Here is a 15,542-nt window from a genome sequence, read left to right as displayed (position 1 = left end):
ATGTCCTCCGTCTCATGGTTCAAGCTCCTAAGTGTTGCAGCCAAGGTCCCAGCCGTAGGCCAGAGGCCTGCGGGTTCTCAGATAGGGGTGAGATCATGACAGAGCCTTCCCCAGAGGAGGGCCCTAAAAGGGAAGAGCAGGGGAGAGGGCCCACCCCCCACCCTGCAGGGAGCCACAAGCATCTCTCTGAGTAACTCCAGGGCTCAGCTGTCAGGGCAGCTGAAACCAGGCAGTACCACGTCTAGGTTCTCCTACTCCCCACTCTGTGAGGCAGCCAGAGCAGGCCCTGCACGTAATAGACACTCAGTAAATGTCCACTCCCACCTGGGGCGGACCTCCTGAGTCAGCCCACCACACGGTGACGGAAGAGGGATGAGGACTTGCACGCTGGCTTCAGTTTCTCATGATGAAAGTGCTGAGGCAAAAGCTGCACATGCAACCTCACATTTTGCCACCCAGTGCTCCCTCGGCTGCGTCAGCCAGGACAGAGGGGACTGGGGAATGCCTGGAATCTCCATTTGACTCACAGAGGCCCAACTGAGCGAAGCCAGCAGGGTGGTGGAGAACAGGGTGGGGAACCTTTTACCAGGGGTCCACTTGGAGACTTACAACATCATCTGCAGGCCATACCAAAGGATCGACTTAAACGTCAGTTGTTAACAGATTTATTCAAGTTCAAGTTCAAGGCAGGGCCAGACCAACCATCTGATCCTGTGGAGTCGACACAACCTTAGACTGGGCATTCCCCACCCCTGCTGGAAGATGTAGAAAGCATCTCTCTATACAGCTGCAGGGGTGATGAGTAGCAACAGCTAGGAGGGGGCTGAGGATCCAAAAAGATGTATTCATTTATTTGAGAGACACAGTTGACAGGGAAAGAGAGAATCTCCCCAAGTGACTGCAATGCCAAGGTTGGGCCAGGTCCAACCCAGGAGTCAGAAGCTTCATCTGAGTCTTACACATGGGTGGAAGTGGCCCGTGCTGTTTTCCCAGGTGCATTAGCAAGGACCTGGATTGGAAGTGGAGCACCCAGGACTCAAACAGGCACTCATATGGACTGTGGTACCAACGTCAGCCCTGAATACAGCATTTTAAAAACAGCAAAAATGATTACCTTTATTTATTTGAAAGGTAGAGTTACAGAGAGAAAAGACAGCAGGCGAGAGAGAGATCTTCCATGGACTGGTTCATTTCCCTTGGTCTCTGGTCAGAGCTGGACTAACCCAAGCCAGAAGTTTCATGTGGATCTCTCATGTGAACAGTATTCGGGCCATCCTCTGCTGCTTTCCCAGGCCACTGGCAGAGAACAACGTGGACTCCAACTGGTGCCCATACGTATGGGACCCCCTTATCACAGGCATCAGTTTAATCCACACACTACAACGCTGGCTTTTGAACAGCAGGCTGTTGCTGCCAGCCAGGAAAAGACAAGTGATCCTGGAAGAGCCCTCAAGCTGAAATGTAGGAATGGCAGGAAGCATCCCAGGCAGGAAGAAGCTATCCCAGATAAACACACATTCTGTGGTGGGGAAGGTTCTGCCTTGTGGGACAGGGTCCATTTGCAGGTATGGGCTTCTCTTGGGAGATAAAGCCTCAGGGCAGGAGCCATCCTTCTCTCCCACCCTGCACAGGCCTCCTCTGCTACACACAGGTTCTTACCCGAGTAGGCATTTGGTACAGGTGCTAAGTCACAGCTTGAGATGCCCATGTCCCCTAGTGGGGTGCCTGTTGAGAGTCCTAGCTGCTCTGCTTCCCAGCTAAATTCCTGCCAATGCATCCTAGAAGGGCAACCAGGGATGACTCACGGACCTGGGTGCCTGCCACCTGTGCAGGAGACCTGGATGAGTTCTGAGTTTTGGGCTTCCTTATAGCCCAGTTCATTAATTAATAAACATTAATTAATTAATTTTTTAAAAAGTTTTTAAATAAAAGGTTCTGTCTGAAGATACTCCTGCCTTCTGACTCCCCTCCCATTAACTCCAAAATGACTCATTTAGCAGGGCCCTGGGCCAGAAGTGGTTCTTGGGGTGGTGGATAAAGTCACCAGCAGAGAGAGTCCCCAACATCTCCCCCAGGACCTGGAAAGCCTGGGGGTCACAGTTGGGAGAACCATGTCTCTGCCTTCTTCTTGGTTGGGAAGTGAGGAGCCTCTTGGAGCACATGCTTAACGCTGCCTGGTGTCCAGTGGGCCTGCAGTTTCCAAATCCCATTGACAGACTGACTGCTGGCCACACCCTCCCCAGATGTGAGCCTCTGTTCTGATTCCTGCTCATATCTCTAGTCTTGGGGCAGGCACCTCTGGACCTGCAGTTCTGGTGTTTCCTATGCATGCCACCACTGCTGCAGCTTACCCTCTTGAGATCTCAGGGGATGGCCTCATGACCTCCAGGGTTAAACTTCTTGGACAGGCTTCCTGTTCTACTCACCTGCATCCCTGGGTGCTCCACAGCTGGGAAGTTTGCAAGGGACACTCTGAACGGTGGTATGGCAGGGGGTGGGACAACCACTAGGGACCGCTGATCTCTCCCCCTGGCCGCAGCCCCCTGCAGCTGTAGCATGGACCCCTGCTAGGATTTTTAGTTCCAACCTGAAATGATGGCACTGCTGCCTAAAACACATCAACTCTGGGAAAATGAGAGCGAGTAGGATGGAAGGTATCTGTGCCCAGCGCCAATTTCCTTTGCCTGGGTTGTTCTGGCTTGATCCGTGGTCCCAGGGGCCTACGTTTCATTTCCCCAGCTCAAATGCCTGCTGCCAGAAAGCAAGGAAAGCCAGCCATGTACTCCAAGAGCCCATCAATGTTGGTCAGTGTTTTCTGCTCAATGCTGTCTGTTAGATATGCAAACACCTCTCCCCCAATTCACTCTAGCATTTCCCGCTGAAGCAAGCGTGTTGGCTGTCGCCAGCATGACACAGCATCCCCGCCTGGCTTCCCTGACTGGCAGCCCTGGTGTGACAAAGGATTCTCTGACAAAGGAAGGGAGAGGAACGTTCCTATTGTCTACAGCATCCCCCACCACAGTCACGGTCACAGTTATGCTCTGTGGCTCCTGCCCACACTGTAAGCTCCAATTTTGGGGTATAAGGTATTGTCCCATTGGAGTACTGCACCATCGAACCTTCCTGGCAATGGTTCACATCCACAGCCTGTAGCACTGAATTCCCCACAATGTTTCTGCTCACTCCAACCCCAGCAGACCAGCTCCAGCAACCACAAGTTCACATCTGGGTTACAGCTGACACCCAGCTGGTCAGCAAGACCAGCACCCTGGGTCTCAGTGGAATTCCATAGCCCCCAAACCTAAGCTACTACTGCAGGTCTTCCTCCCCCAGCACGACTCACAGGTGACCTTGACTGCATCCCTATGTTGTATGTCTCCTCCCTTCTCTATGCCCTGCACACAGTCGGGTACTTGCCTTGGTTTCAGCAGTCCCAATGCCACTGTCTCCAGGTCATGTGCCCTCCTCCCCCACGGCTGCATGCTCCTATCCTGCTTAAAAACCTTTCCTCCTAGCTTTATTCACAGGCTGACCACCCAGGTCTGAAAACCTGGCCGCCCTTGCATTTGACCTCACTGCTCAAGGTTTTTTCACACAGCCAGGTTGCCTCATGCTTCCACACCCTTATGCCTACCCTCCCTTCTCAAATGTCTATTTCCTGTCTCATCTCCTAGCTTTACATCCATTAGGACCTAGCTCCCGAATTGCCTCATTCAGAAAGCACTCCATGATCTCAGAGGCAAAATCCTATTTGCTTGGTCTGTGCTGTTACAACACCACCAAGAAGGCAACCACCTCAGTGTCTGTCCAGCACCTGTCCACCATCCATAGTGGGCAGCTTGAGGGCAGTAGACTGTGCCTGCTCAGTGTGGCAAGCCCAGGGCCAGGCACAGTAACAGAGCCCAGTACTGGTCAGCTGGCACATCAACCAACACTCAGGTGGTCAGACCCATTCCCATCCCAAGGAAATACACAGTTTCCTCTTAAACACTTTGGGGCTGAGGAGAAGACCTCCTGCATCTGCTCCTGGATTCATCTCTTGCATGAAATCGTCTGCAACGGACTTCCTGCAACCTAGCATTGCTCTGTAACCACCTCCTTTATCCTCCACTCACTCCCCTGGGCAACTTAGTTAGCATTGGTGTCTGGCTCCATGGCTATAGCAGACACAAGGAAACTCCAAACAGTTCAAAGCGCTCCACTCCCAGAATGGTAAGCCCTGGGCATTGAACTGATGTCGGAAAGTCAGAATGCAAAGCCTCAGTGTGCCCATCCACAAATGAGAATGACGGTGACAGCCTATGATAAAATCTGTGTGACACTTCTACAAAGTGTAACGCGCAGGGCACTGTAACAGTGTCTGGTGTTGATCCAGCTCTTTGCTACCCTCCTGTTCTCCCTAGCAGTACTTCCGTCCTGATGCGCGTCAGCTGAGAATCAATAGATTTCTACTCTTCTTACAGACGTTTCCTATCTAACAGCTTGGCCCATACTTCTAGGTGTCTCCTGAGGACCCTGCCACAGATCTGCACAGCCACAGAGCCATCTTAGGAGGGCTAGGGCTCTCCAGGCATGTTGCCTGTCCCCCAGACTTGCACTCATCAGTTCCTGGAAGCCAAAGGTAAAAGACAAGGCACAAAGGCCCATATTCCAGAAAAGCAATCTCAAGGCAAGAAAATGAATCCTAAATTGCTTTTCCCCCAGAACCAAGAAGGAGGACTTTGGTAATGAAGGACTGAACTTTCATTTAATTTTTAAGATTTATTTTTATTGGAAAGGCAGATCAGAGCTACAAGAAGAAAGGAGAGATACAGAGAAAGATCCTCCATCCATTGGTTCACTCCTCAAATGGAGGAGTGAACCGCAACCACTGGAGCTGAGCCAATCCATAGCTAGGAAGCAGGAGTTTCTTCCAGGTCTCCCATGTGGGTACAGGGTCCCAAGGCTTTAGGCCACCATCTACTGCTTTCCCAGGCGATAAGCAAGGGGCTAGAAGGGAAGTGGAGTAGCCGAGACATGAATAGGTGTCCATATCAGATCCCAGCATTTGAAAGATAAGGATTTAGCCACTGAGCCATCATGCAGTGGCCCTGAATATTTTTTTTCCAGAATGCATCATGGTCTACAAAAAGAAGGCTGGGGACAACAGCAAAACCCAGGCTTTCTCGTGTCGCTCTGCCAGGGTCTCCCAGGGACCCTCCTTTGAAGTCTGAGGCCTTCTCAGAGTGATTCTACCCTAGCTCTGGGAGGCACAACCCCATGATGGCACTGTACTCACCAGTTATGAACCACAACTCAGAACTGCAGCAGAGCTGACCTGAGGCATTCAAGGCAGACAGCAATCAGCCAGCCTACAGAGAAGGCCATGACACAGCACGGTGCACTTACCTATAGGAAGAGGAAGCAGGGGGCAGAAGAAAGCCCAGGCCTGCATATGAGTGAAGGGGCTCTGGATGAGAGTCAGCAACAGGCCCCAGGAGTGGAGGAGCCAAGTGCTCTCTCCATCCTCCACACCCACCACTGATAACATGAGGTCAAAAAGGATCAGGAAGTCTTGCAGAAATGCTAATCGAGCACAGGGATCCTCCAAATGACAGTGTGCCTACCAGTTGTACCTCCTGTCCCTGCTATGGGCTTAGGAACTCTCCATCCTAACCTCCCATTTCCTGCAGCTGGACTGCAAACAACACAAACCAAAACAAAGGGTGATGGACCCCCAAACCCACACAGGGATCGCAGAAGCAAGCCTGGGAATGGATTAAAACAAAACACAAACAACAAAAAAGCAGGCCCCTATGCAAGCACCCACACAGATGTGTAAGACAGAACCACAAAGCCCAGGCAGGGCCCAGGGTGAGTCTTTGATGGGAGCCACAGCCTCCTACTTGGTGAATCACAGCACACCACACTGGGCAGGGCCCTGGAGATGCTGGCCCAGCAACTCCCTGCTCCGAGAAACCAGCTGTGGTGGCATCTGACAAGCCAGTCGTTTCCCATCAGCAACCCTGAGGTCCACACAAGGACACACCTGCTGTAAACAGTGCATATGGCTTGAAGTCCAGGATGACAGGCAACAGCATGATCCCTTCCTGCAGGGGTGGGGAGCCTTTCTTCTGCCAGAGACTGTTTGGATGTTTATAGCATCATTCACCACCCTTACAAAATCGCTGACTTAAAAAAATCAGCTGACGTATCAAATTGTAAGTCCCACCTTCAATCAAATGATTTTCATAAACCTATGCTGGACTTAAACCCTTACATTTATCTCTATGGGGTGGACTATGTCTTTAGCATGTAACACATGACTGGGGCCATGTGTTAAATTTTCTGTGTCCTTCTAAACACACAAACATGTATTGTCCAATACAGAGTTGTGAAGGAGTGGTAAGCCAGCGGGTTCATCTGAATGCCCCTCAGGCTTGGCTGAGAACCTTGGTATGCATGAACTCCAAGCTGGTTTTGGAGTTCAAGGAGTACAACCTGCAATGTTTTCTCAGAGGCTCTCACTGTAAATCCAATGGCCAGGACCCACATGTTGGCACAGCAGGGGTTAAGCTGCCACCTATGACACCAGCATCCCCTGAGTGAGCTCTGCTCCACCTCCCTGCTAAAGTGCCTTGGAGAGCAAAGAAAGATGGCCTGTGTTCTTAGGTTCCTGACACACACACAGAAGACCCAGAGTTCCACCCAGCCCCAGCCTTTGTGGCCTTTTGGGAGAGTAAACCAAGAGATGGAAGATCTTCGTCTTTGTCATTGTCTTTGAAATAAATGAAAAGTAAATCTTCTTGAAAAAACAAAATAAAATATAATAATTTTGAACCTTGGATTCAGTAAGGGCTTCATGAACACATACAACACACAGATGTGCACTGCATAAACACGTGTGTCCTAAGCAGGCCTTCCATGCATATGGGGCCCTGGGAAGCACTGGATGTCCACAGCCGGTCTCCATCCTCCAGCAGCACCCGAGTGGCTGGATGACAGACTCTTCAGTGGCTTTTCTCACCGGAAACTGCCAGCAACACCAACCCCAAAACATCTGCCCCCTCCCCAGTAAGTATGAGCATGAGTCACCCTGTTCCAGGCTCAGTACTTCCAGGGATGTCAAAAAGTGGTCACTCCTATATAAATAAGAGGCACAGACTTCCACCAAGAGAAATCACAAAGAAGGAATACTCCGCCAGCTCCCAGGATCCTCTTAATAAATGCAGTAACAGGTGTGGATGGTTAGGCGGGGAGGGGCGAGTCTGCCATGTAGTCAGACAGGCATATGATTATGTCAGCAATCTGCTAACCACCGAGGACGCGGTACCCCTGGAACATGTTCCAAAACTACTGTGTCTGCACATACATTATCCAGGGTAGACACCTGACCTGGGCGATAGACGATCTGTGTGTAAATCTAATCCTGCTTCAAACAGGCCCTGGGAGTTTCCTCAGGCAACCCTGGTGTGCCCTGGATGCCTTTCTCACTCCGATCCGGTGCATTCCGTTCCCGTGCAGTTGAGTTTTCCAGAAACAACCCCCCCCCCTACTCTCCCACTCTCCCACCTCCACCCCAGCTGCCCGCGGAGCCCAATCCTCCCAGCCTGGATTCCTGAGGCTTGAGGCCACCGCCGGGCGGCCCTGGAGCGGGGCGGTCTCTCCCTGCGCCCTGGACGGCTCCTTCCGCCCACCTCCCACCTCCTGCTCCGGGGGTCTGCGGCTGCCGCAGCAGCGCTTGTGCTGTGTCACTTTCACCCAGCTGAGCTTCCAGCGACCGCTGGCCAGAAGCTCTGGCGGCTTCCTCCCAGCTCGAAAGGCCTCCAGCCCCTGAGCTAATCCACCCCCTAGGCTGTAGACTCAGCTCTGAAATCAGGGCTGCATCGGTGGGCTGAGCCCTGGGAGGGCGCGGCACGGCAGGGTAGACATTGGTCCCTCCCAGCGGTCCCCAGACTGGAGCCTGGGAGAGGGCGCAGAGCGCGCTCACTCCAGAGTCTGTGCAGACGGCGGCGCGGGAACACACGCGAGCACGCGCACCCAGTGCAAGGGTCAAAGAGCCTGGCGGGCAGACTAGGGGCGGGGGCGACCTGTGCGCCCGCAGCTCCTCCCCGCCCAGCCGACCTGCCCCCAACACCTCCAGGGAGACGGCTCTCAGCCCGGCGGGGTTCGGTGTGACTCGGCAGCATAGTGGGCTTGGAGACTCCGGCACAACGGAGGGGCACACAAAACCCCCAAGGATTTCCCCGGACCACGAACCCTCTCTGTATTGTAGGACACGCGCTCACGGACTCACACGGCACGGAGCGGTGCGTAAACACACACACACACACACACACACACACACACACACACACACACACACACACACAGCCTGCAAGGAGGCGACGGCTCGCTTCAGGGGTGGGGAAGCACCGTCAGTCAGCCCTCCCCCTGCACGCTGCGCCCCTCCCCTCACACACCCACCCCCAGGACCTGACCTGAAAGCTCCTCGAAGCCTGACAGAGCCTACGCCGCTCAGCCAAGGGACTCGGATCCGAATGTTCCCAGTGGCACTGGAGAGCAACACCCGGCTCAGACGCGAGATCCCCGCCCCCAGTCTCATCCAGGCATCCATCCATACGCGGCCCTCGCCGGCCCAGAGCTCCTGCAGCTCCAGCCTCCATCCACTCCCTTACCCTCGCCCCCCCCCCCCCCGCTGGCCGCTCTAGGCAGGGACCCGCACGCCGGGCACAGTCACCTGCTCTTGGTGCTGACGAGCTCTGGCTGGAGCCCACCCTGCAGCGCTCCAGGCCCTGGCCACAGAAAGCCGGCTGTTCCGAGCCTGTCAACTTCATGCGGCTCCGCCACTGCCCGCTCCCCCGGACCCATGACACCGGGGGGACAGGAACAATCATAACAATAACAATACTACATAATAATAATAAGCTCGCAAAATTCCCAATCGGCGAGCACAGAGGATCCTACCAATTCGATCTGGCCCCGACTCCCATCTCCCGGGCGCGTGTCCATGGGGGCTCCTGGGGACGGAGGGTGGGGGCTGCAGGCTGTCTAGACGGCAACTATCCCCCAGACAGCAGTGCGCGCTGCTACTGGAAGGCACTCCGGAGCAGCCAGCCAGGGGCCAGGCGGCAGGGGCGGTTGGGGACACCCTCACCGAAACCCGGGCCGCGCTCCCTACCTCGCCCGAGCACGGCCCAACAGCTGCAAGTTTGTCCGGCCACTGGACCAACTGCTCGGACGCAGCAAATGCCGGCTTTACAACAAAAGCGAGAGGAGTCACGCTCGCTCCCTGTCTCCCGCGGTCGGAACCCCGCACCTGACAGCGGCTCCGCCGCGCCCTCTGACACTAGCCGGACTCCAGCTGCGCCCCCCTTTCCCTCAGAGCCCCCAGCTGCGCCCCAGCCGCAGGGCCACGGTTCCTCCACCCCCACCACCGCCACGACCGGGAATCCCTGTGGAGAAGGGAGCTTAGCCAGGACCGGGGCCGGCAGGGTGGAGCATAGTCCCCTGAGGAGGGATGCCGGAGCCGGGGGGCGGGAGGGTGCGACCGCCCTGCTGGCCCAGGGGCGGAGAGGGGGATAGGGGCCGATTGTTTGAGGCGGTTTTCCCGGATTTGTCTGAAAGCACGCGCACGTCACCGCAACCCTCCGTCCGGGTCCCTGAATCGATCGCCAGCGCCGCTGACTAAAAGGGGGGAGGGGGATCGCACGGGGGGCGATGCTCACCTCGGGGGGCGGGGGGGTTCCAGTGGCTGCCGCGCGAGCCCGAGCCGGGGGTGGGGGAAGGGGCAGGGAAAGGGAAGGGAGGGACGAGGCTAGGGAGCGACGTCTCCTGCCTGGAGTTCGACTCGTCCCAGCTGCGAAGGGGACGGTGCGCCCCAGCGCAGGGCTCAGCAGGGAGGGGAGGGAGGGAGGAAAGGAACGGAGGGAGGGAGGGGCGGGCGGGGTGGGGAGGGAGTAAAGGAAGGAAAAAAAAACGCGCTCGGTTCTGACACAGGGAAAGAATGTAGGAGAGTGACGCGCAGGCCCCGCCCTCCCCTCCGGCCACGTGCGCACACTTGAGAGGGAAGAGGGCGGCCGCAGGCCTGCCGGGAAACGTAGTCCGCCTTTCTTCACCGGGATGGCGGGCCCAGGAGATCCGGGCGGCGCGGAGACCGCGGGGACACGAGAATTCCACCTGCAGCGCCGGGGTAACCCAGGCTAGTATGCTAGAGCTGGTCGCCCCGCGCTGGCGCGGTCCTAGGCCGTCTCCTCTGTGGCTTTAAGAACCGAGGCGGAGCAGGGCTGGCGGCGGGAGGGGTTGGGGGCGGCGGTAGGCGCGGTTCAGGATTGCAGGAAACGGCTAGCTAGACGAGGACGTCTGTGCTTCTAGTGCAGTCACCCCACCACACACACACACACACACACACACACACACACACACACACAGGCAGACAGACAGGAGGGGGGCTTGTGCGCGCACTGGGGCCCTGTCAGCGCCGTCTGTTACTGAGACCGTGTGTGTTAAACGTTCACATTTGGGGCTTCTCCGTGGCAGACGCGAGATGTTGTCATTCGGTATGCACTTTTCAGCCAGTTGAGTTGGTTTTGCATTGGCCAGGCGAAGGGCCTGGGTCTTGGTTAAGGGGAGAGTCATCAGAGGCGATGGACCATTCAGTGCTCACATGGCTAAATCACTGGTGTTGGGATTAAAACGCAGCTCGATAGAGAGGGAGCTTTTGAAGAAATGTGAGATGCCAGGGGATGGGGGACACATCGAAGGGCCTGTCTGGTGTCTGGCTCCGTGAAGCTAGACATCGTCTATTAGTTCATTCGGGCGAAATTTGGTGAGCACTTTCTCCGAACCACCTACATCTAGGAATGCACTCCTGTGTCATTTGTCACACACACACACACACACACACACACACACACACACACACACACACACACACGAGAAAGAACTCATGCTAGTACAGCCAGTCACAGCCATGAAAAGCAGAAGCCATACTTCAGCACTTTCTTAGAGCCACCCACAAAGTGCTAAGGGAACATTCCTGGGGGAACAGCCAGCTGGGATGGAGGATGGGTAGGGGTAGGAATCAAGCAGGTCAAACTTCCTGGAGGAGGTGGCACCTGCCAGAAGATTTACTAAGATTTCCAACAAAGGCATAGAGACCCAGGGTGAGCATCTGACTCAGGCTCCAGACCAGAGTGAAGAGACCTAATTCCCAAGCTCCCTCTGGAGTGGCTGGGTAGGAAATGGTCCAGTTGCTGGAGTGGGCTGGCTGAGGGGTGTGTTTAGAAGACAGAAGGAAGACCACAGGGGAGGTGGGGCTTGGCCTGGGTCTCTAAGGATGAATGGAATTGTTGCTTTTCCAGTCAGTTTGCCTTCTGGGCTTATGACATCCTAGAGGCCGTGTCTGGAAAGAAAGCCCACAGTTGAATTCATACTCTGTAGGGCAGCTCTTTGGGTTCCTGCACCCAAGGGCATAGCTTCCCTCCTGGGGAAGGGTGGGAGACAGCAGGTCCAGAGACTTCAGCCACTCATCCCCACCTGTGGTTTTAGGAGTAGCAGAGTGAGTCCTGGAGGCCGGTTAGTTATCTGGGCACTAGAACCTACCTACTGTCCCCACTCCGCCTCCACAGGAACTGTCTAAACATGCCTAACTCTCCCACTGGCTTGTCCCTCTGAGAGTGTGTGCCTCATTGGCTCAGCAGTGAGTTATTTCAATGCTTTAACATCTGGACAATTTCCTGGCTTTACCAAATTGTGAATAGAAGCACTGGAGTGTCTCCATTCAACAAATTCTCCTTTGCATACCTTGCTGTCAGTGCCAGTTTTGCACATTATGTGACAGGCATGCCACCTGCCAGGGGAAAAAAAAAAAAACAAGAATGGGATTGTCTGGGGCCTGGGCTTCACACTGGCTTTTGCATCACACCTTCCAGAGGTGAGGATAGGCTAAGCAATGTGTAGAATGTGAAGCATCTCTGGAGTGCACCTGCTGGCTCTGGGGTGTGGCACCTGGGGTAACTGGGGCTCTCCAGATAGCCAAAATGCTAAAATTCCTGCCTTGGTGTCCTCTGGCAGCAGACTTACCCTCCAAACAGGTGACCTTGGGGCCCTTGTTGGGCCTTGCAAGAGCCATCAAAGATAAGGCTCCAAAGCTGGCTGTGTCCCAGCAAAGTGTTGAGTTGGCTGTCCTCTGTGTCAAAGGGTCTTTCAGGCCCAGAATAACCCCCTGAGCTTTTTTCTCTGCACACTCAGTGCAGCAGGAAGTATTCCTCAGAGTGAATTGTCTTAGTGTGTAAAGTTCATTCGATTGGCCTGCAAGGAACCCTAGGCCTATGCTAGTCTTCTGTTATTACCCCACCCGTATCCTAGCCTCACTCTGCTCCATGTCAGCTGACAACCTTTCATGGTCTGCACCTTGCTACTACTGCCCAGGTTGCTTTGGGCAGCCAGGGTCCCTATGCCCGCACCTTACTGCTCCCGGCCCTCCACAATATAACCTGTACCCTCCACACCCAGGGTCTCAGCTTTACCTCTAAGTTAATAACACTTCTTAGGATCCTCTATCTGTTCTGTTCACAACTCTGATGTTCTTGTCTATTGAGCATTTGCTGGCATGGCCTCTGATGATGCCAAGAAAGGGATCTTGGAGAGGAAGGCTCTGTAGGTCTCTAGCCTACGTTCTCTTGGGAATGATGCCTGGGCCTTTCTTGGCTTCTCCTTTGGTGTGGCCCCTTCTCTGCTCTGTAGTTGACCCTGTGCTCAGCCTGCAAGCTCAGGTTCACAGAGCTGCTGGGTGCAAAATTAATGGACTGCAGGTGCCTGGGACGGGAGCAGGGAGCAGGGGGAACTCACCCCGGTTCTGGTGTCATTGCAGCAGGCTCTGAGTGGCCAGAAATCATCCTTATCTAACATGTCACCACCTAGGCAAGAAATGAAAAGCCAACATTTTTTTCTCTCTGTTTTAAGTACTTATTTAAAATCTACTAGTAAAAGGAACTATTTTGGGGCCAACCTCATGGCATACCACGTTAAGTCACTGCCTGTGACACCAGTACTCCATATCACAGTGATGGTTTGAACCTCTGCTGCTCCGCTTCTGGTTCAACCCAACAGTGCCCAAGTGCTTGAGCCCTTGCCACCTACGTGAGGGACCCAAAAGCAGTTCCAGACTCTGGGCTTCAGCCTGGCCCAACCCCAGCCAGTGTGGCCTTTTGGGGAGCAAACCAGGGGTTCAAGATCTTTTTCTGACTGTCCTCTGTGTTACTCTGTCTCAAAAAAATAAATCTAAAAACAAGACAATAAGTAGTTTTTCCTTTGTTGCCATTGCTTCTTTCTGCTCCACTCCTCTCCCCAATCATACCTTTTCTGGGACAGTGGGGCAGGGAGTCGCTGTGTGGGTTCACACGTTTGGCGACAGTCTAGAGGGAGCCCACAGACATGCTAAGGGAGGGAAGTGTCCCTAGCCTGCAGAAGCTGGGAAGTCCAGGCTGATGCCCCAGACAGGGCAGGGAGGTAGGGCAGGGAAGGGAGGGTCCTCAGAGGCTGAAGTGGGCAGACTGGAAGGGAAGTCTCCATCCCCTTGTAGCTTCCTGTTGGGAGGAGGTCAGTAGTGGCCTGACTGCTAATAGCAGTGTGGCCTTGGCCTAGGGGCACTGCAGATGCGGTAGGAGCACCCACTGTGCCAGTGCCTGTAGCTTCAGCGGGCAGCCTGATGGGCACTGACCTTGCACAGTACAGAAGGGGCCAGCTGGGTGTCTGGGCTCTGTTCCTGTAGTGTTGGCCTGGAGAGATAATGCTTCGATAGGACCTGGTTAGATTTCACCTGGCCTCCTCTCAGCTTCCAGGACAGTCTCAAAGCAGGTGCAAAGTGATCCCCTAAGACAGAGTCAGTGATGGAGGAAGGGCCGTGCATTGAGAATATATGGTGAGCTGGAGAAAAGCAGCACCTGTAAGAAACCAACCAACGAATGCCTTTTTTGTTTTTAAGATTTATTTGTTTTTATTGGAAAGGCAGATCAGATTTATGGAGAGAAGGAGAGAGAGAAAGATCTTTCATCTGCTGACTCACTCCTAAAATGGCTGCAATGGCCAGAGCTGAGCCAATTGGAAGCTAGGAGATTCCTCCAAGTCTCCCTAGGACTCTTCACAGGACATAGGTGCAGGGTCCCAAGGCTTTGGGGCCATTCTTTACTGATTTTCCAGGCCACAGTGGGAAGCTAGAAGAGAAGTAGAGCACCTGAAATACAAACTGGTGCCCAAGTTGGATCCCGACGCTTGGTGGTGAATTAACCAGTTGAGCCAACACACCAGTCCCCAATGAATATCTTTATTTAATATATTTGTTTATTCCATTTATTTGAAACCAGAGGGAGACGAAGATCTCCCAACTACTAGTTCACTTCCCAAATACCTCATTGCCAGGACTAGGCCAGGCCACAGCTGGGAATGCCATAACTCTACCCGTGATTCCCATGTGGGTGGCAGGTACCCTAGGACTAAATCATCACCTGTTGCCTCTCAGGGCCCACATTAGAGGAAGCTGGGAAAGCAGCAGTCACCCTGACCTGAATCAGGCACTCCATGCTAGGATGGGGATGCCACCATCCTCCAGATACCCACCCCAAACAATGATTATTGGAGTGTGCTGAGAAGAAGGCATAGCCAAGCGCTGGGAGACAACAAACCGTGTGAATGAGCTCCCAGGTTTCCCGTGTCTGTTGGGTGACTTGGCTCTCTCTAAGGCCTCTGTTTTTCCAAGGGCTGGACTTTGTGTTCTCTAAAGAGTCTCCCTAGCCAAGGAAACCCTACAGTTGAGGATGAACCTGAAACTGCTTCATTCTGGCCACATAGAATAGGTTTGCAATGCTCATGAAACTGAAACCCTGAATGTAACACAAGCAGGATTTTCATCCTGCAAGACTCAAAGACAGCAAAGCCCATGACTCATCAGGAATTCCTCAGGGTTCAAGCTCAGACTTCACAGGCCAGTGGCCAGTGTGCCTTGCCCTTGGTGTGGGTCACGGGACATGTAACACCTCACCACAATCTCTGCCAAAAAAAAAAAAAAATCCTCCCTTACCAGGCCACCCAGGTAAGTCTCACCCTGGGAGGTCTCACCCTGGAGGGGCAGCTAAGACAAGCTGGATCAAGAGATGCACCTGGCCCCTGGGGTCATTGCAAGGCTGGACTTGATGTTGCTGACGCCATCAGGGGAACTGAACCAATCAAACTACCTCCTGCAGGAATCTGAAGAGGCAGAGAAACCTCTGGTCGTTGCTGACAGTTGGTGGCTAAAATGGACCAGGTAGAAGGCAAGGAACAGAGGGCGGAAAAGAGAAGGAGGAAGGAGAGGGAGAACGAGATGCCTAGAGCAGCTGCATTGCCCCGTTCTCAGGCCGGATGCTCCATTGTGTCTCTCCTAGACTGGATCTCTCTGTATTGCTCTTCACCTGCACTGTGTGGAACAGGTTTTGCACCTTTTCAGTTTGGAGACTCTGGCCCAGAACAGACTGGAAGTGGGGCAGTGCCCGTGAGGGTACTGGGGATGGGTTGGACCCTGAGGT

General features: G+C 54.1%; 1 protein-coding gene across 1 annotated transcript in view; it reads right to left on the bottom strand.

The window, feature by feature from the left end:
• CTIF (cap binding complex dependent translation initiation factor) overlaps positions 1 to 9,872 on the bottom strand; it is a 233,404-nt gene extending 223,532 nt beyond the window's left edge. Inside the window, exon 1 of the mRNA XM_040984982.1 lies at positions 9,708 to 9,872. The gene's annotated coding sequence lies outside the window, so the exon portion shown is untranslated. The remainder of the gene's footprint in view (positions 1 to 9,707) is intronic.
• Positions 9,873 to 15,542: the final 5,670 nt, after the last annotated feature.

This window comes from Ochotona curzoniae, unplaced genomic scaffold (assembly GCF_017591425.1).
Source record: "Ochotona curzoniae isolate NIBS_2020 unplaced genomic scaffold, NIBS_Ocur_1.0 contig_43, whole genome shotgun sequence".
Classification (NCBI taxonomy): Eukaryota; Metazoa; Chordata; class Mammalia; order Lagomorpha; family Ochotonidae; genus Ochotona; species Ochotona curzoniae.
The sequence above is the reverse complement of the archived record's forward strand: the minus strand, read 5'-3'. Positions and strand labels throughout refer to the sequence as shown.